Genomic DNA, 22562 nt, shown 5'->3' on the forward strand with positions numbered 1-22562 from the left:
AGTCCAGTACTCGCCTAAGTTTGTAAAATCCTACCGAGTGGTGAGCAATCCTCCCACTCGGGGGCTTAGCTGCAGTCCAGTACTCGCCTAAGTTTGTAAAATCCTACCGAGCGGTGAGCAATCCTCCCACTCGGAGGCTTAGCTGCAGTCCAGTACTCGCCTAAGTTTGTAAAATCCTACCGAGTGGTGAGCAATCCTCCCACTCGGAGGCTTAGCTGCAGTCCAGTACTCGCCTAAGTTTGTAAAATCCTACCGAGTGGTGAGCAACCCTCCCACTCGAGGGCTTAGCTGCAGTCCAGTGATCGCCTAAGTTTATAAAATCCGGAAGGACGACGAGGTGCAGGTCGACCACGGCCCTCTTCTCCGAGCTACGCCACAAATACAACGTACGCTCTATCCTTGTCCGCAAGGATGACGAGACGCAGGTCGACTGTGGCCCTCTTCTCCGAGATACGCCACAAATACAACGTACGCTCCATCCTTGTCCGCAAGGACGATGAAGCGCAGGTCGACTGCAACCTTCTCCTCCGAGCTACACCACAAACACAATAGAGCAGATCCCAAAAGCAATCGCAAGTATACTCAAAAGCAATTCGGATAAATCCTAAAGTTCCAAGCAGCAAATCAAAAGTATTAGAGCATCAAGCCCGAAGGAGTTTAACGGTTACAGCAATCACTCGGCATTCTGAGACAAATTTAAGACAGATTCAAATCTCATAAGTTTGTTCACTCGGCAGAAGGAGGGCTGGCAGGTTCGACGAATTCGTCCAAGTCGATCCCATCCGCGATCCGAGTGGCAGCAGCGATGAAAGTCTCCATGAAGGATTGGAAGTCATGCCTTTTGGTGTTGGCGACCTTGATCGCCGCCAGCTTGTCTACACGAGCCTCCTTGCAGTGGACTCCTACCAAGGACAGCGCCACGTCAGCGCCACACTGGGCGGAGGACTTCTTCCATTCTTGCACTCGATCAGGGATCTCGTTGAGTCGAGCCATCAGAGATTCCAGGTCATTTTGAAGCGTCGCCCTTGGCCAGACTAATGAGTCGACTCGTGAGACTGCCACCTTCAGATGCGCGAGGTAACTTGTGACGTTGGCGACACGAGACTCTAGTCGGAGCACGTTCATGGCAGTTTCGTCGCAAACTGGAGAAGCGATAGGGTCCAGACCCATCTTGACCCTTCTGGTTTCCTCGTCAAAGTCTTGACAGAATTCTGCAGTCAAAAAATTAGTGAGTCGACTGGACAGGATTCATTTGCAAGCATCAACATAGTCGGTTTAAAAGGAGTACCTTCCAGCATAAGATAGAGCTTCGTGGCAAGAGTTCTCAGATAAGCTTCCGTATCATTCCTCTTGTGGACCGCAGACTCCGGCTTTTCATTCAGGACAATTTTATCCTTCTTCAGACAACTCACTTCTCGGTTAGACTCATTGAGACAGGACTTCAGCTTGTTCACCTCCCCTTCCAACGCCCCGACTGAAGCCAGCTTCTGGTCTGCAAGGGCAGTCATATCCTGGGCTTCCTTCTATGCAGCTGCAAGGTCCGAGTCCTTTTTCTCCAAAGCAAACTTCATTTTCTCTGCAAAAGAAGCAATCAGATCAAACAAGAGATTGAAGAAATATTTTAAAAGACGATCGACGTGAACAGTCGACAGGCAGTTACCTTCCATACCAGCAGCTTCATCTTGAGCTTTCTTCAAATTCTGTTGGGCCAGCTCCAAGTCGAGGTTGAGTTGCCTCTGCTTCTCCTCAAGTTCAGCAAACTTGGAAATGAGAGTACAAGATTTCTGCAGGAGGAAAAAGACGTGTCAATCAACAAGATCAAAGGTTATTTACTTTCGAGTGAATAAAACTTAAAGAGTTCACTTAGACCCCAGCCGACTGCACGCAGTCGACTGCGGTCTCGGGGACTACACCCAGCGGGTGCACTTGGCATGCCCCCGCTGATTCAGACCCAACTCGACCGGTCTGCCCGGGTCAAGTCAAAGAAAAAAACTATTCAGACCCCAGTCGACTGCCAGCAATCGACTGCGGTCTCGGTGACTACACCCAGTGGGTGCACTTAGCATGCCCCCACCGGTTCAGATCTCATTCGACCGGTCTGCCCGGGTCGAGTGGAAGAAAAGAAAGGAAGAAAGAACTCAGACCCCAGTCGACTGCCAGCACTCGACTGCGGTCTTGGGGACTACACCCAGTGGGTGCACTTAGTGTGCCCCCACCAGTTTAGATCCTACTCGCCCAGACCGAGTGGAAGAGCGCAAATACCAAAGACAACAAAACACCTAGTGGGTGTACAGATTCGACGCAAACAACAGGAGATTGTATGGAAGAAAATATTTCGGGTAGCATATCCTAATAGAACAAGGTCAGTCGAAAGTCTACTTACCTGGACATTGGCCCGGAGAGCAGCGCTAGCGTCGTAAGCAGCCTGGCTATTCTCGTGCACCGTCTTCATCCGCTCCATCATCACGTTAACCTGACGGATGGCTTCCGCAGCCGCATCCGACTGGTTTTCCGGAACAAGGTAGCTGGTGAAGAAGAGGGCAGACGACCCAGGTACAGCATCTTGGAGCTCCGGGGCGGGAGATTGGACAACTAAAGGAAACACCGGTATAGTTGATGGTGCGGGGCGCTCACTCAACAAGGGTACATCGAAAGTTATAGAGGCCCCGCTCGCGTCTTCAGATTGACGGACGGTTGGTGTTGTCGTTGGTCCCTGCTGAGACGTCTTACCAACCGCTACCTTTTTGTTCTTTCTGGGCCTAGGAGCCACATCTTCATCGTTATCTGGGAGATCGATGACGTTGGGTGGAGCTGTAGAGAAGTTCAGTCGACCCCAAGTGAACCGCTAGAATTCAATCGACCAAGTAATCAAGAACAAGATCATAAGAGTTTTTACCTGGGTTGGAGGTAACCGCATCCTCCATCTCCTCGTCTCGGTACTGGTAGGAAGAGGTTCCTGATGTAGCAGCACTGCAAATGTCCACACTCAGTCGGTTATGTTCTGTTGCTCGAGTCGATGAAAAGAACAGATCAGATGATTACCCGGAGATGGTGGGGTGGTCACTTTGATTCTGGGCAAAGCCTTCGGTAGTTTGGAGGAGGTGGCCTTCGATGCTTTTGGCGCAGGAGGCGGCACAACCTTGAGCTACTTCGGAGCCTTCTCAATCAGCGCTGGGGAAGACGTCCGGGGGCGCTTCGAAGATTTCCCATTTGACGCGGTCGCCAAGACCGGGGTGCTCGCCGGGTCGTGAGCGTGCTTGGATCTCCTCTCTCTGCAAGGAGGCGAGTCAACCTCTTCATCAGCACTCGAGTCGTCACTCTCCTCGTCCTCCTCTGCATCCGAGTGCCACTCGCCACTCTCGCCCCTGCTCGCTCCTTCCTCCACATCTTGCTCCTGCACTCCATTGGGCATCAAGTACATATCAATGAAAGCCTGAAAGGACAACGAGCAAAGGAAATACGGTCGACCATCAACAAGGTGTCACACAGTGAATCAAGAAGATACTTGGCAAAGCAGAATCATACCTGTTCCGGCTAGCGCGAGTGGTCGAATGGAATCACCCTCCTAGACCCCCAGGGATTGTCTTTGTTGCCGGTGATTCCCTCAGCCACTTCTCCACCGTGTATTCGCTGACGTCCTCCAGGTGGATCCGAGTGGAGTCCTCGAGTCCCGAGTACATCCACATTGGATGGTCACGGGCCTGAAGCGGTTGGATACGTCGACTGAGAAAGACCTCCAGCAGGTCCATCCCAGTCACCCCGTCGCGGACAAGTTGGATGACCCGCTCGACCAACGCCTTGACCTGTGCCTTCTCTTCTGGGATCACCCTCAAGGACGAGGGCTTCTCCACTCGAGCCAGAGAAAAGGGGGGAAGTCCAGTCGACTGACCCGGGGTCGGCTGGTCCTTACAGTAAAACCAAGTCGACTGCCAGCCCTGGACCGAGTCGGGAAGGATCATCGCTGGGAAGGTACTCTTGTTCCTCATCTGGATCCCAAGGCCCCCGCACATCTGGATCACGTGCTTCCTCTCATCACTCAGATTGTCCTTCTTGACCGACTGGGAGCGAGAGGTGAATATGTGTTTGAAGAGACCCCAGTGCGGTCGACAACCCAAGAAATTTTCGCACATTGACACAAAGGCAGCCAGATAAGCTATGGTGTTTGGGGTGAACTGGTGGAGTTGAGCCCCGAAGAAGTTCAAAAGGCCACGAAAGAAAGGATGGGGAGGCAAATAAAACCGCGGTCGACGTGAGTGGCGACGAGAACGCACTCACCCTCCCGCGACTGCGGCTCGGTCTCGTTCCCTGAGAGCCGCACTGATTCGTGGGGGATCAGTCCCCCCTCCACTAGGTCGTCAAGGTCGTCCTGGCTGATCGTCGAGCGGACCCAGTCGCCCTGGATCTAGCCCGGCGGCAGGCCGGATCTTGACGACGATCCCCCCCGGCTAGTCCTCTTGCCCTTCGCCTTCACGGTCGCCTTCTTCACGCGCTCCAACGCCACCGTCATCTCTTTTCCCATGGCGGCGGATCGAGTCCGAGCGAGGTTGCGATGCCAAGAACGGAAGCGAGCGTAGCGGAGAAGTATGAGGAAGAAGAAAGAGAATGAGGGCGCACTGTTCAAAGGCCCGGTCCGGTGTCTTTTATAAGGTCATTCCCGAGTGACTGACTTATAGGCCCAGATGATCTAAACAAATCCCGCCACAGTTGCGTGTGCGATACGTGCTGAAAAATGTGGCGTGGGGATCGAGGCGACCTGCCTAATCCGTCCCGATTACCACAGCCTCGCCCGTCGGCGTGCTTCCCAAAATTCGAATCCCGCGAAATCCGGGAGAGCAGAGCAACTTGTCAGACGGAAAACATCCTCCACATCGTCATTCGGAACTCTACCGTGAAAGTTAACTCGACAAAAACTAAGAATGGACCAAGGTGACTGAAAAAGAAATTGATGTTATCCCCTGAGTTCATTGATCCAGAGCAAGATATACTCATATCACGAAGAATGAGTCCGAAGTGTTCTCAACTCCTTCCTCACTCAAACCCTGATCCATTCGGGGGCTAATGATGAAGCTATGTACCTAGGGTAGGGTCATGGATCTGATCAAGATACCCACCCCAAGGACATCCCTTAAAGAACTAGAAGCAGTCGAAGAAAAATCATCGTCCACTCGACCATGAAGCAATGTTCCACTTGACAGTCTTGAAGACACTCGACCATACGAACAACCACTCGACTCCCAGAAGACTAAGAGCCACTCACTCTGCAACGGTTGAGATTTAAGTCATAGCTTTAATGGTCATTTATGTATTTTGATTGCAGGCGTTACCAGTAACGCCTCTACCTTTATGTACCTTAAACCCTTTATAACTGAGGGCGGGAGGGGTCTGGCGAACTCTATATAAGCCACCCCCCTCCTCGGGGACAAGGGTTCGCACCCCCTGTAAGTCACACGCATATAACAGCCGACCGCCTCCGGGCTCCGAGACGTAGGGTTGTTACTTCTTCCGAGAAGGGCCTGAACTCGTAAAACTCGCGTGTACAACTCCTCCATAGCTAGGATCTTGCCTCTACATTCCTACCCCCCATTCTACTGTCAGATCTAGAACCACGACAACCCCTGCCTCGTGGGCCCCCTGACGCTCCACCGACCTCAACTCCAACTCCATATATTCACTTTCGGGGAGAAAAAATAAGGGAGAAGGATTCATCGCGTTTTATGATACAGAGCCGCCGGCAAGCCCTAAACTCTCTCAGGAGGGCTGATCTGGAGTCCGTTCGGGGCTCCGGAGAGGGGAATCCGTCGCCATCGTCATCATCAACCTTCCTCCATCACCAATTTCATGATGCTCACCGCGGTGTGTGACTAATTCCATCATAGGCTTGCTGGACGGTGATGGGTTGGATGAGATTTATCATGTAATCGAGCTAGTTTTGTTAGGGTTTGATCCCTAGTATCCACTAAGTTCTGAGATTGATGTTGCTATGACTTTGCTATGCTTAATGATTGGCACTAGGGCCCGAGTGCCATGATTTCAGATCTGAACCTATTATGTTTTCATGAAAATATGTGAGTTCTTGATCCTATCTTGCAATTCTATAGTCACCTATTATGTGTTATGTCCGTTAACCCCGAAGTGAAAATAATCAGGACCATTACCGGTGATGACCGTAGTTTGAGGAGTCCATGTATTCACTATGTGTTAATGTGTTGGTCCAGTACTCTATTAAAAGGAGGCCTTAATATCCCTTAGTTTCCAATAGGACCCCGCTGCCACGGGAGGGTAGGACAAAAGATGTCATGCAAGTTCTTTTCCATAAGAACGTATGACTATATTAGGAATACATGCCTACATTACATTGATGAACTGGAGCTAGTTCTGTGTCACCCTATGTTATAACTGTTGCATGATCGATGGCATCCGACATAATTATCCATCATTGATTCATTGCCTACGAGCTTTTCATATATTGTTCTTCGCTTATTTACTTTTCCGTTGCTACTGTTACAGTCACTATAAAACCAAAAATATTACGTTTGCTACCGTTACCACTATTATCATATTACTTTGCTACTAAATACTTTGCTACAGATATTAAGTTTCCAGGTGTGGTTGAATTGACAACTCAGCTGCTAATACTTAAGAATATTCTTTGGCCCCCCTTGTGTCGAATCAATATAATTGGGTTGAATACTCTACCCTCGAAAACTGTTGCAATCCCCTATACTTGTGGGTTATCAAGACTATTTTTTGGCGCCGTTGCCGGGGAGCATAGCTCTATTCTTTGAGTCACTTGGGATCGATATCTGCTAGTCACTATGAAGAACTTGAAAGATCAAAGAACCAAGATTTGTCCCTCAACTACGAGGGGAGGTAAGGAACTGCCATCTAGCTCTGCACTTGATTCACCTTCTGTTTTGAGTAAACTTGCGTCACCTACTCCTGATATTCATTCTGATATGTCGCATGTTATTGATGATGCCACTTCTGCTTTGCATGATACTTATGATGAAACTACTTCTATGCTTGATAATACTGTGCCACTAGGTGAATTTCTTGATGAACAACTTGCTAAGGCTAGAGAGAATGAAATTATTGAAACCGATAATATTGATGGAAGTGATGATGAAGATTCTCCCTCTAGGTATGAATTTCCTGTTGTTCCTGAGGGTTATGTTATGGATGAAGAAACTGTTAGAGACTTCTTAGCTTACAATGATAGATCTAATCTTAAGAAATTATCAGGTAAGCTTAAAGAAAAGTCTTTGAATGCTAAAATGAAATATGACCTTGCTTTTGCTACTTCACCTATCTTTATTACTGATAAGGACTATGATTTCTCTGTCGATCCTGAGATAGTTACTTTGGTTGAATCTGATCCTTTATTTGGCTATGAATCTGAAACTGTTGTGGCACATCTTACTAAATTAAATGATATAGCCACCCTATTCACTAATGATGAGAAAACTCGCTACTAGTATGTCCTTAAGTTATTTCCGTTCTCATTAAAGGGTGATGCTAAAACATGGTTTAATTCTCTTGATCCTGGTTGTGTGCGTAGTCCCTAGGATATGATTTATTACTTCTCTGCTAAATATTTCCCCGCTCATAAGAAACAAGCTTCCTTAAGGGAAATATATAATTTTGTGCAAATTGAAGAAGAGAGTCTCCCACAAGCTTGGGTGAGGCTTCTCCAATTACTTAATGCTTTGACTGATCATCCTCTCAAGAAAAATGAAGTACTTGATATCTTTTATAATGGACTAACCAATACTTCCAGAGACCACTTGGATAGTTGTGTTGGTTGTGTTTTCAGGGAATGAACTGTTGATCAAGCTAAATTGCTACTGAATAATATGTTGACTAATGAAAATAATTGGACTTCCTGAACCAACTCCTAAGCCAACTCCAAAGAAAAGGGGCATTCTATTTCTCAGTCCTGAAGATATGCAAGAGGCAAAGAAATCTATGAAAGAAAAAGGTATTAAAGCTGAAGATGTTAAGAATTTACCTCATATTGGAGAAATACATGGCCTTGATAACCTGACACGGGTAGTAAAGATAAATTCTCTCTATAGATTTGATAAATGTGAAATCCCATTTACTAAGTTTGCTAGCCAATGCTTGGATGAGTTTGATGACTTTATGGTTAAACAAGAAAACTTCAATGCTTATGTTGGTAGACAATTGAAATGCAATGCTGATCTGCTTGAACACTTGAGTGATTATATGGCTAGTGTTAAAGGTGAACTTAAACTTATTAGTAAACATGCTTCCATGGCTACCACTCAAGTAGAACAAGTACTTAAAGCTCAGAATGATTTGCTCAATGAATTAAATAATAAGAAAAATGATAATGATGTTAGAGTTATGACTAGAGGTGGTAAAATGACTCAAGAACCTTTGTATCATGAGGGCCATCCTAAGAGAATTGAGCAAGATTCTCGGAGAATTTATATTGATGCACCTAGTCCTTCTAAGAGGAAGAAAAAGAAAAATGATAGGACTTTGCATGCTTCTAGTGAACCTGTTGTGGACACACATGAGAATCCCAACGATATTTCTATTTCTGATGCTGAAACACAATCTGGTAATGAGCGTGAACCTAATGATGATGTTCAAGTTGATGCTCAACCTAGCAATGATATTGTTGTAGAGATTGAACCTGTTGTTGATCTTGATAACCCACAATCAAAGAATCAACGTTATGATAAGAGAGACTTTGTTGCTAGGAAGCACGGTAAGGAAAGAGAACCATGGGTTCAGAAACCTATGCCTTTTCCTCCTAAACTATCCAAGAAAAAGGATGATGAGGATTTTGAGCGCTTTGCTGAAATGATTAGACCTATCTTTTGCGTATGCGTTTGACTGATATGCTTAAAATGAACCCTTATGCTAAATACATGAAGGAAATTGTTACTAATAAGAGAAAGATACCGGAAGCTGAAATTTCCACCATGCTTGCTAATTACACTTTTAAGGGTGGAATACCAAAGAAACTTGGAGATCCAGGTGTACCAACTATACCATGCTCCATTAAAAGAAACTATGTTAAAACTGCTTTGTGTGATCTTGGAGCCGGTGTTAGTGTTATGCCTCTCTCTTTATATCGTAGACTTGATTTGAATAAGTTGACACCTACTGAAATATCTTTGCAAATGCTGAAAAATCAACTGCTATACCTGTCGGTATTTGTGAGGATTGCCTGTTGTGGTTGCAAACGTTACTATTTTAACGGACTTTGTCATTCTTGATATTCCCGAGGACGATAGTATGTCTATTATTCTTGGAAGACCCTTTTTGAATACTGCATGGGTTGTTGTTGATTGCAATAAAGGCAATGTCACTTTTCATGTTTATGGTAATGAGCATACGGTTCACTTTTCGAGGAAACAACCTCAAGTCCACAGTATCAATTCTATTGGAAAAAAATTCAACAGTTACTATTGGAGGTTTTTAATTTCATCTTCCTACTGTTAAGAAGAAATATTATATTCTTATTGTTGGGGATGTGCATATGCCGGTTGACGTAACCTAGTGTTATTCAAAATTTCTTCGGTTTCATGCGATTCAGAATTAGTTTGTTAACAAGACTTGATCAACCTTGTTAGTGGATTCCTTTTGATGAGCATGAGATGGATGAAGTTAGAAAGCACAACTCTCTGTACCCTCTTTTTACTTTCTGTTATTTATGTCAAATAAAGCAAAAATAGTATTTTCTGTCTGTTTTTCTGAATTATCCATGCAATAAAAAATACCCCGAAAATAAAAGTTCTTCAAATGCCCTGAAAATTAAATATGATTTTTTATAGAATATTTGAGAATATCTGGCACTGAGAACACAGCAGGGGAAGCAGCCACGTGCCCACGAGGGTGGAGGACGCGCCCCCCTACCTCGTGGACCCCACGTGGCCCCCCTCCACTTATCCTTGCACCCACACACTTCGTCTTGCTCCGGAAAAACTCACTAGCCAGCTCAAACCCGAGTTCTTGCTCATCTTGTTGCCATTTTCGATCTCCTTTCTCAAAGCTCCTCTCACAAAACTGCTTTGGGGGATTGTTCTTTGTTATGTGACTCCTTGAATGGTCCAATTAGTTTTTGTTCTAGTGCTTTATTTATTGCAATTTTTTGCTGCTTAGGTGACCCTGTTCTTGAGATTGCATGTCAAATTTATGTGGTCAAAAGTAGTTTTAATGCATGATATGGCCTCTAGGCACTTGTAGGAGTAGTTGCTATCAATTTTGTTAAGTTTGGTTCACTTTTATTTTAATTTACTAAAAAATTCAGAAATTTTCAGAAAAAGATGAAGAGATTTTTGAGGGGCTCATCGAGCCGAAACTCAAAGGATAAGAAAAGTGAAGAGAACAAGAAAGCCCAAGTACAATCTCCCTCGTACTACGGAGGTTCGGCCATGTGAATGGCCTTGTGATGAGTTCTTGAGAGAAGCTGGGATTCATGAAGATTTTTATCATTTGGCTGAGAATGCAGGCCTCACCGCCTTCCTCCACGACCAGCGTGAACAGTACCTCTTACTCACCGATATCTTTTTGCGAAATTTTCATTTCCATGCTAGGAGATCACCACCTTCGGTGGAATTTTATTTATATGATGAGCACAAGGAGATGTCACTTCATGATTTTCGCCGGGTCTGTTTGATACCCTTTGAGGGCAGCATAGAGGAACCACATCGTATTGATGTGGAGGGATTTATTGATATAATTGTTGTAGGGGAAACGAGGAAAGTTTCCGATGCGAGAATCACTAGCATACATTTTCCTGTTCTACGTTAATTCGCAATATTTGCTAGTAGATGCTTAATTGGTTGCAGGAACTGTGGAAACCTTAGTGCCCCTGATATTGTTATTTTGCGCCATGCCTTGTTTCAGGACACTACTTTCAGTTTAGGCGCTATTGTTGCTAAACGGTTAAATCTGAACCGTACTAAGGTCCCCATCCTCGGAGGCATCTTTGCCTCGTGCCTTGCTGCACACTTTAACATACCTATCAGGCATTATGAGAAAGATGAAAAGTTGCTGCCTTCTATTGCTCTAGGTTATAAGAGTATGGTAGCACATGAGTTTATTGTTAAGGGTAAGAATAAGACACTCAAATATAAACTGATATTTAACAAAAATTATTGTGAGTTTATTACCTTTCCTGTGCCCTCTTTGTTCAACATATTTTCAGGCATATACCTTGTTCTTCCGGAGGCCATTCATGCCTACCGGAGCCAGATGTCAGCTGCAGAGCCGGAGCCACCATCTGACCCTCACCGTCAATCTGTTTATCGGTGGAATCCGGAGGAGATCGCCAGCCAGTGGAAATCTGAGGACCATTCTCAGTATGACCCCAAGTACAGTTTTGATCCATGGGCATAGACTAACTTAGGCCAAAAGCCTGAGCTTGGGGCAGTACATATCTCTCACCGACATTATATTCATGTTCACACACTCCTGCCAGTTGTTGGTGCTCATACTTTTTCATTGTATCATCCATGCTAGTTTAATTTATTTTTAATCTTTCTTCTTGTGTGTTTGAAAAACCTTAAGAAAAAACAAAAAAAATAGTTGTAGCTTTTAGTTAGTTTACTTTCCATGCCTGTAGTAGTAGTAATTAAAAAGAAAACCCAAAAAGATTTCTCGTTCTTCTTTTGCTTGTTGGGAGCTTTCCCGTGTAAATAGTTTCTTTTATTTCTTTCCTTCGGGGGTCGAGAAGAGAAGACCATAATGAAAATGTTGAGTGGATCTCATATGCATTATTGTTGATCTAACAAAGAGCCCATATTACCTTGTCTTCTACCATGAATTGAATGCTTGCAGATTCCAGCTTAGTCCAATGCATGTGCACTATTATTATTATCCACACTATTCGGTCGTGCAAGTGAAAGGCAATAATGATGATATATGATGAACTGATTGAGATGAGAAAAGCTGGTATGAACTGGACCTCTCTTGTTTTTGTAAATATGATTAGTTCATCGTTCCTGATTCAGCCTATTATGAAATAAACAAGTTTACAATGACAATTAGAGATTGTAGTTGCTTATGCCATGCTTAATTAGCTAGGAGTTTATAATGGTTTACCTTATGTGCCAACATGCTATTAAAATGGTAGTGATGTGGTATGATAGGGTGGTATCCTCCTTTGCATGATTCGAGTGGCTTGACTTGGCACATGTTCACGCATGTAGTTGAAACAAAATTAACATAGCCTCTACGATATTTATGTTCATGGTGCATTATATCCTACTCATGCTTGCATTCGGTGTTGATTAATTTTAATGCATGTTCATGACTGTTGTCGCTCTCTGGCTGGTCGCTTCCCAGTCTTTTTCTAGCCTTCACTTGTACTAAGCGGGAATACTGCTTGTGCATCCAATTCCATAAAACCCAAAGTTATTCCATATGAGTCCACCATACCTTCCTATATAGGGTATCTACCTGCTGTTCCAAGTAAATTTGTATGTGCCAAACTCTAAACCTTCAAATAAACATTTTGTTTTGTATGCTTGAATAGTTCATGTATCAACTAGGGTTGTCTGTATCCTCCATGCTAGGCTGGTTATTCTCAATAGGAGTGGACTCCGCTCCTCATTCACGAGAAAATGGCTGGTCACCGGGATGCCCAGTCCCATGGTCAAATCAAATCAAAATAATTGCAAACAAAACTCCCCCAGGATTGTTGTTAGTTGGAGGCACCCATTGTTTCGGGCAAGCCATGGATTGATGCTTGTTGGTGGTGGGGGAGTATAAATTTTACCATTCTGCTTGGGAACCACCTATAATGTGTGTAGCATGGAAGATATCGAGATCTCTCGGTTGTTATGTTGACAATGAAAGTATACCGCTCAAAATATTATTCATCTCTATTTCAAAACCGACCTCTGGCACCTCTACAAACCTCTGCTTCCCTCTGCGAAGGGCTTATCCATTTACTTTTATGTTGATTCATCATCCTCTTATTAAAAAGCACCAGTTGGAAAGCACCGCTGTCATTTGCATCCATTACTATTAGTTTACATTGATTATAACTTGACTGGATCTCTTTTACCATGAATTACAATGTCTAGTCAGTCCTTGATCTTTAAAGGTGCTCTGCATTTATGTTTTGCGGTCTCAGAAAGGGCTAGCGAGATACCGTCTTGTTATATCATATCATGATTGTTTTGAGAAAGTGTTGTCATCCAAGATTTCTTATTATTGCTCGCTAGTTGATTGTGCCATTTATATGACTAAACATAAGACCTAAATGTTATTGTGAATATGGTTAGTTCATAATCTTTGCTGAAAACCTAAATGCTAGCATTACATATTTACAACAACAAGAGCAAACAGAGTTTGTAAAAGTTTTTCTTTATCACTTTCAGTTTATCAACTGAATTGCTTGAGGACAAGCAAAGGTTTAAGCTTGGTCGACTTGATACGTCTCTGTCATATCTACTTTTCCAAACACTTTTGCCCTTGTTTTGGACTCTAACTTGCATGATTTCAATGGAACTAACCCGGACTGACGCTATTTTCAGCAGAATTGCCATGGTGCTATTTTGTGCAGAAATAAAAGTTCTTGGGATGACCGAAAATCAACAGAGATTATTTTTGGAATATATAAAAAATACTGGAAGAAGAAACCACGTCAGGGGGCCCACACCCTGTACACGAGGGTGGGGGCGCGCCTACCCCCCTGGCCGCGCCCCCTGCCTCGTGGGCCCCCTGACGCTCCACCGACCTCAACTCCAACTCCATATATTCACTTTCGAGGAGAGAGAAATAAGGGAGAAGGATTCATCGCGTTTTTCGATACGGAGCCGCCGCCAAGCCCTAAACTCTCTCGGGAGGGCTGATCTAGAGTCCGTTCGGGGCTCCAGAGAGGAGAATCCGTCGCCATCGTCATCATCAACCTTCCTCCATCACCAATTTCATGATGCTCACCGCCATGTGTGAGTAATTCCATCATAGGCTTGTTGGATGGTGATGGGTTGGATGAGATTTATCATGTAATCGAGTTAGTTTTGTTAGGGTTTGATCCCTAGTATCCACTGTGTTCTGAGATTGATGTTGCTATGACTTTGCTATGCTTAATGCTTGTCACTAGGGCCCGAGTGCCATGATTTCAGATCTGAACCTATTATGTTTTCATGAATATATATATATGAGTTATTGATCCTATCTTGCAAGTCTATAGTCACCTATTATGTGTTATGATCCGTTAACCCCGAAGTGACAATAATCGGGACCATTACCTGTGATGACCGTAGTTTGAGGAGTTCATGTATTCACTATGTGTTAATGCTTTGGTCCGGTACTCTATTAAAAGGAGGCCTTAATATCCCTTAGTTTCCAATAAGACCCCGCTGCCACGCGAGGGTAGGACAAAAGATGTCATGCAAGTTCTTTTCCATAAGCACGTATGACTATATTCGGAATACATGCCTACATTACATTGATGACCTGGTGTCACCCTATGTTATAACTGTTGCATGATCAATCGCATCCGACATAATTATCCATCACTGATCCATTGCCTACGATCTTTTCATATATTATTCTTCTCTTATTTACTTATCCGTTGCTACTGTTACAATCACTATAAAACCAAAAATATTACTTTTGCTACCGTTACCACTATTATCATATTACTTTTGAGGCTCAATTGTAGCTCTTTTCGATAAGTAAGAGTGTCGAACCCGACGAGGAGCAGAAGGAAATGACAAGTGGTTTCCAGTAAGGTACTGTCTGCAAGTGCTAAAATTGTAAGTAATAGAGTAGTTTGATAGCAAGATAAGGTGTAATGAGCAAATAACGATAATAGTATCAAAGGCGCGGCAAGGTAGCCCAATCCTTTTGAGGCAAAGGGCAAGCCAAAACGATCTCTTATGATAAGCAAAGCATTCTTGAGGGTACATGGGAATTTCATCTAATCACTTTCACCACGTTGGCTTAATCCGGGTTTGATACTTTGATAATTTGATATGTGGGTGGACCGGTGCTTAGGTGTTGTTCTTACTTGAACAAACCTCCTAGTTATGATTAACCCTCTGATAACCCACAAGTATAGGGGATCGTTTGTAGCCTTTTTTGATAAATAAGAGTGTTGAACCCAACGAGGAGCTAAAGGTAGAACAAATATTCCCTCAAGTTCTATCGACCACCGATACAACTCTACGCATGCTTGACGTTTGCTTTATCGGAAACAAGTATGAAACTATTTTGTAGGTGTGATGCTAGAACTACTTTGCAAGAATAAAACTACAAATAAATTTCAAGGTAATAAAAGTAAATAGCTTTTGTCAACAAGAAAGTTATTTGTCCCTAGGCAATCGATAACAAGTACCGGTAATCATTCTTATAATTTTACATGAGGGAGAGGCATGAGCTAACATGCTTTCTCTACTTGGATCATATGCACTTATTATTGGAACTCTAGCAAGCATCCGCAACTACTAAAGATCATTATGGTCGTGAAACCCAACCATAGCATTAAGTATCAAGTCCTCTTTACTCCCATACGCCATAACCCACCTATTCGCGTTTAAGTTTCTGTCACTCTCGCAACACCGACAATAAGCATGTAGCGACCCGACCTCAAACGGTCAAGTCTCTGTGCTTCAGTGTCATCCCTGGATCGGTAATGCTGACACACATAGTACTCGAAGGATTTATAATAGAGTGGCAATCACACACTTATTACATCGAATGTCTCAAGAGAGAACTTATTACAATAAATATGGATTAAGGCCATCTAATATGATAACAGCGGAAGGCTTGGAAGATAAAGTGAGTCCATCAACTCCAACGGCATAGATGAGTGCATGACAAACGACCTATCGCACCTTACTCCTCGTCTAAGAAGTCTGCAACATGATATGTTGCAGCCCGAAAACGGGTCCGCACATGGAATATGCTGGTAGGGGTGGAAATTGGTAGCGGATAATCCAAAATATCCGATATTCATATTCGAGAGAATGCCTATTCGTATCCGAAACATCCGCATCCGAACCAAAATGGAAATGGAAATTATCCGTATCCGAATTTATTAAACAAATAAAAAATAAAATATGGTACGAGATTTTGAGACAAATATGGATATGGAAGTGGATATATCCGTATCCGAATAAGATTATGGGAGGTAATTTTCAAAATTCTAGACCCAATATTCCAATTATCCAACATAAAAGCCAAATAAGTGGTCAAATTTTACTCTTTATATGATTAAACTTATAAATTATTATGCATTACAATAGTATTTATTCATAAACCTATTTATCATTGACTTATTGTATGTCACAAGTTGATTATTTCAGGTCACATAGCTATCGACTAATTTACTTAAGCAATATGTTGATATTATTCGTATCCGTTCCGAATCAAGAAAATATCCGATACGAATCCGTATTCGAATAATATCCGAGCCGCATCCATATCCGATAACATCCGTATTCGGATTCGTATTCGTTTTGAAAATATGGAAATGGAAGTGGCAAGAGCACTATCCGATCCGCATCCGATCCGTTTCCACCCCTATATGCTGGCAATGTAACACAGGAGAGTAATGAATAGATAAAAGCTATCACTATATGCATATATGGCTGGTGGAGGCTGTATGGTTAATATGTTTTGCGAAAAGCCAATTTTTTCCTAAACAAAGGAATATATTTTATTTAACTATCATGGTAGTTGAACAATACTGAGAAGGTTGCTCCAAGTCAATCCCGATTAAAATTAATTATCAACCCAACAAATTAATTTTAGAGTGATGAGATCCATATGATAATCCAATAGAACCTGATACTCAAGATGTCCATAACCGAGGACACGGCTAACCATGATTAATTTATACACTCTGCAGAGGTTTGCGCACTTTTCCCCACAAGAATCGATCTCCTCCGTTGTATTTCTCGTACTGCATGGTGTTTGAGAAACGGATGACCGAGACACAGTCTTTCAGAAGCATTTGCTCTCTACTCCGGGTGGACCGGTACACCTACAATCCCCTACATATGCTAGTCCACCTCTTCAAGAACTCACGCAACTTACTCAACTATGCCAGAGCCCATAATGGCTTGTGGCTGCACACGGAAGTTTCTAGCATGAATAGTCTTATGATCCCTTTGAGCCTGGGTGGCGGACCGTAGGATGATCACACGGGTAATCCGGGATATCCTAGGACAACACTGGATTCTCCAGGTGCCCACAAGCAATCCACCCAGATGTGTATTAAAGTTGCCACCTTAAGTTGAACCATTAATTAACAACTCACATCTATCATGGATACACTCAAACCCAAACCACGTCTATGAGCATAGCATAGCAATATAAGCATAACGTAGAAGTAACTCCCAACGGTTCGATAATAAAACAGGCAATAGGTTCTACCTCATTATCTACTTCCCAGACCCACATGTTAAGAGATCCTACTCATGCAATGTGTGAAGGTTGAAACTAATGCATAAAAACTAGGTGACAAAGGGGTATGAGATCTTGTCTACATCATGTCATCGTTCTTATTGTATTACTTCGTTTTTCCATGAACTTAATACACTAGATGCATGCTCGATAGCGGTCGATGTGTGGAGTAATAGTAGTAGATGTAGGCAGGAGTCGGTCTATTAATCTTGGACGTGATGCCTATATACATGATCATTGCCTTGGATATCGTCATAATTATTTGCTCTTCTATGAATTTCCCGACAGTAATTTGTTTACCCACCATATGCTATTTTCTCGAGAGAAGCCACTAGTGCAATCCACGGCCCCCGGGTCTATTTCCTAACATATTGTTTTCAGATCTATTTATCTAAAAACCCAAAAATACTTTGCTGCATTTTTTCTTTACTTATTTTATTTTGTATTTTTACTAGATCTATTTATCAAATCTCATACAGATTAATCTATCTCAATACCGAGGAGGGATTGGCAACCCCTGTTATGCGTCGGGTTGCAAGAATTTGTTATTTGTGTGCAGGTCATGTTTACATATTGTTGCTTGGTTATCCTATTGGATTGATAACCCTGGTTTAATAACTGAGGGAAATACTTACTGTTTTTGTGCTGCATCATCCTCTCCTCTTCGAGGAAATACCAACGCAGATACAAGCAATCAATCAAGGAAATGAAACGTGTCGAGTTTGGGCTAGTACTCCAAGTCCCAAAAAAATGGACCTCGTTTTCCATACGTTCTGTAGAGGCTCCAGCGCTTTTTCAACAACTCATAGATTTTGACGACGCTCCTCTTATGTGGAGGTCCTCGATGCTCAGCCTCACCATAGAATAGATCTTCACGGTTTCTCCATGGGTCATCCTTCTCGAGCCATCTTCGATGCCTCATGTACATGATTTTCCCGGACCCGTCATCTTTCATTAGCTGCTGAGATGTTGTATCATCCATGCACCGCGTGCATCCGCAATATCCGTGGCACACCTGGTCTGCGACATATTCGTAACCAAGATAGTCATGCACCGTCATCATCAGCATGGCTCTCATATAGAAATACTCGCCTTTGCTGGCGTACCATGTCTTGGTCAGTGTATTCCATAACGTGTCTAACTCCTCTTTCAGTAGCCCTAGATACAGATTAATACTATTTCCTGGTTGTTTCTCCCCTTGAATCAGCATGCTCATGTGTATGTACTTTGACTTCATGCACAACCAGTGGGGAGGTTGTACATCCATACAAACACGAGCCATGTGTTATGGTTGGTGTTCTAGTTGCCAAATGGATTCATGCTATCAGTACTCGTGCCAAGCATGATGTTCCTTGCATCACCTGCCAAATATCGATATTCGGCATTGAACGCTCTCCACTGGTTTGCATCCGGGAGGTGTCTCAGCTTTGGATCATCTCCATCGTCGGGCTTCACCCTGTCTGCGTGCCAGCACATGAGCTTTGCTTCCTTAGGATCTACGAAATAACGCTGCATACGGGGAGTGGTGGATAAGTACCATACAACTTTCTGGGGACATTCCTTGACGGCCTTATTGTATCGAGAAGCATTGCACACCGGGCAACTGGTTTTTTCCGCATGCTCCTTCCGATAAATGATGCAATCATTTATGCATGCATGGTATCTAATGTGTGCCGGATCAAGAAGGCACACGATCTTCTTGGCCTCAACGACACTAGTAGGACACAGGTTTCCCGTGGGAAGAACCTTCTTTAGATACTTGATAAGCTCATCGAGGCTTTTGTCGGTCCATTTGTTTTTACCCTTCGTCTTTAGAAGTTTGAGCGTGAAACTCAAGCGTGTCACCTCAGGATCGCAACCATCATACAAGGGAGTTTTCGAGTCTATCTCCAGTTTCTCCAGCTTGGCCTACTCTCTAGAACCAGCTCTGTCGCTACTCGTCTTCTTGCGAAGTAGGTCTCGAACATGAGGGTCTCGCACGATTGAACTTTGTAGCGGCGAAGGCTGCGGTGTGTTTGCGTATTCTCCGCCACCATTTCTGGCCTCTTCTCTGCCGCCATGTCCGGCCCCTTCTCCATCGCCATGTTCGGCCCCTTCTCCGCCACCATTATCGGTCTTCTCTTCATCTGGCCCCATGTCATCATTGGTTGCCCGATCGGCATCCTCATCATCATCATCATCTTCACTTATTCACCGAGTATAGCCATCCATGAAACCAGTCATGAGCAGGTGCGCTTCAAACGACCATCCTTATATGGTCGAGTCAGACTCCTCCTTTGCATCCTCAACACAGACACAGAATCTCTGTCCGGTTATTTTCATACATGTCCTGCACCACCGATCGCAACCATCTTTCCACCATCGTTCCATCCACCATCAGATCCCCTGTGCGGTAATAATAAGCAAAATGATTATAAAAACGCATGCATGCATCAAAGTTATCCAAAAATTTGGTATCACCTTCCCTAAAAATAGGATGTATAGAGTTTGCTCCAAATTCACCGAAACGGAAATAAGTCGACATTTCGGCAAAACATAGGCAACTCATGCACAATTTCCATCATATCGCCCGATTAGGTCATATTGCACGCGCACACACACACACACACACACACACACACATTTCCATTCTTGCAAAGCACAAATTTTTACTCACCTATCTCGACATAGATCGAGCACGGTGATGAGGTCGGTGTCACCACACACCTAGCTAGTGATCAAAAGTGGACAAAGATTACTTCTTTACATGGATAGATCTAGTTAGGGAGGTAGATAGGTCACTTCATTAAATGGGTAAATCTACCTAACTAGTTGGGGAAGGAGATGGCTCTAACTTGTGGAGGGGGAGCAAAAGTGAGGAAAAGAGAAAGGGGTTGCATTAATGGAGGTGGTGTAGTTAGCCATGGGCATTAAAGAGAGAGAAAGAGAGGTAGGATAAGAATGAGAGTAATGGGGGGGAAGCAAGTGAGGAAGAAACAAAGTGAGGGAGAGAGGAGGTGGGAAGTGAAGGGAGAGAGGAGGGGGAAGGGTGGAAAAGGAGGTTGCTGCGCCTTAGCAGCAGCGCGGGCCCGAAAACGGCACTACTGCTAAAAAGTTAGCAGTAGCGCGGTCATGTAGACTGTGGTGCTACTAAGTGGGGCCCGCCATGTGGCACAGTACAACTTTAGTTCCAGCGGTGGGTCTGCAACATGCGCTACTGCTAACTTTTTAGCAGTAGCGCGTTTCCTGATTTTCTCGTTGCTACTATACATAGTCTGGTGGCTAAGGTATGGATCACATAGCAGTAGCGAGGTCGTGCCAAACCGCGCCCGTGTATGCCCCGCGCTACTGTAATGTAGCAATGGCGCATTCCATAGAGCCGTGCTACTGATAAGCCTTTGCCTATAAGGTTTTTCCTAATAGTATAAAGGGGTACACCCTCAATACCATAATGTTTTGCTTTTTTGAAAAATCAAACTTTACAAACTTTTACCATGTTTATAGAGAAAAAAAATTTATATCTACAATATCAAATATAAAAAATATAAAAATATATCTTATGATCAATTTAATGATATATATTTGTCATTCTAGATGTAAATATTTTTCTCCAAAAAACATGGTAAAAATTTGTGAGGTTTGACTTTTAAGAAAAAAAACCTATATGCTCTACGTTTTAAGGAGGAAGTAGTATCTATTTACAGCTAACAACTATACATACTTCCCGCAAAAAACAACAACTATATATATACTGACTACAAGGTTGGCTTTAAATGACATGGCAACAATATGTAGTCAGCAGCTGGCTATACTACTAACCATGCTCTAAGTTACAAGTCAAATTCCCTTACATGGTGTGTTATTCCAAGAAATATTTTAGCGAGGCTGGGAGTTAAAATAATTGCTAAAAGAGGACCGACTCCTAACATACATTTGGCTAAACTCGGTGCTACAAGACTAGGCAATGACAAAGAAGCAGGTACCTTGCCGATTTCATCACTCATTTTCGTTCGTGGTGGCTCCTTATTTTAAGCTGTCCACCAACTGTGAGGTAGCCCATTCGAGGAATCTTGAGGAGAAAGGGATCTTCAGAGACACGAAGGAATCCATTGACCGTTTAAACTCAGCAGAAAATTAAGTAACCATTATTGCCGGCACACCTAATTAGTTCTAGTACGACAAAAGCGATGAGGATAACTTCACACATCATGGCCAATTATGTACGCACCTACCGGCCTCCACTGCACATGGACTGCTAACTGCAATTAACAAGCGCACGATGCAAAGCCCTGTAAAAATAAACCTAAGGAGAAATTCAAAAGGAGGGAGAGAGAGAAGAAGAAGAAAACAAGAATAGCTGGAACCTGGACAAGAAATCACAATATCCATTGGAGAAGCATGCCAGCCATACATGCATGTAGGTGAGTAGAAAAACAAGATTCCATGGTATATAAAGATCCCAGATTCTCTGCAACAAGTTTGTGCTCTGGATCCAAATGATAGACAAGAGACATTTGAAGCTGAGTGTCCTGTTGGTTGGCGTCAGGTGTGCTGTTTGTCTGCATGCAAGGTTGAACCATAAAAGATTGGCGAAACCTGAGTAGTCCCCTGACAGCCATCAGGCAAATTCAAGATCAGATCCACCTTAGAAAAAGGACTTGGCCGGTAGATCGATCATATGCATACACTGACTTGTTTCAGTTGGTACCGGTCTACCACATGCATGCTCTCCATTTTGGAGATCGAGCAACGATGCATATGGCACCGACCGCACTCAAGGAGTCGTATATGTATCGGTCGTGCAGTCGTGCTGCGATCAGCGGTTCGATCCCAGGGGGGAAATGGTCAGGCAGTTGGGTGCATCAATCTGTACAAGAGCTGCTCGGAGAGAGTGAGAGACCGAGGGAGAAACTTGACCCAGATGGAAAATCCACATTTGGCAGGATGTATCCTAATTATGCAGAAATCGGTTGTGTGCTTATTGTGTTTGTATCCTCTTGGAGCTTCATTTTAAGCCAATAAAAAATTCACTCTTTGTTGAAAAAGATGTAAAATCCATTTTTCTTTCCTAATATGCATGTTAGAGGGGAATAGAGAGGGATTAATGGAATTGATGATGTATTGCTTGAACCTCGTGGCATATATATAGTAGTATATGATCATCTTGGAGTACAATTCAAGAT

This window comes from Triticum dicoccoides, chromosome 3A, assembly GCF_002162155.2.
Source record: "Triticum dicoccoides isolate Atlit2015 ecotype Zavitan chromosome 3A, WEW_v2.0, whole genome shotgun sequence".
In the NCBI taxonomy this organism is placed as follows: Eukaryota; Viridiplantae; Streptophyta; class Magnoliopsida; order Poales; family Poaceae; genus Triticum; species Triticum dicoccoides.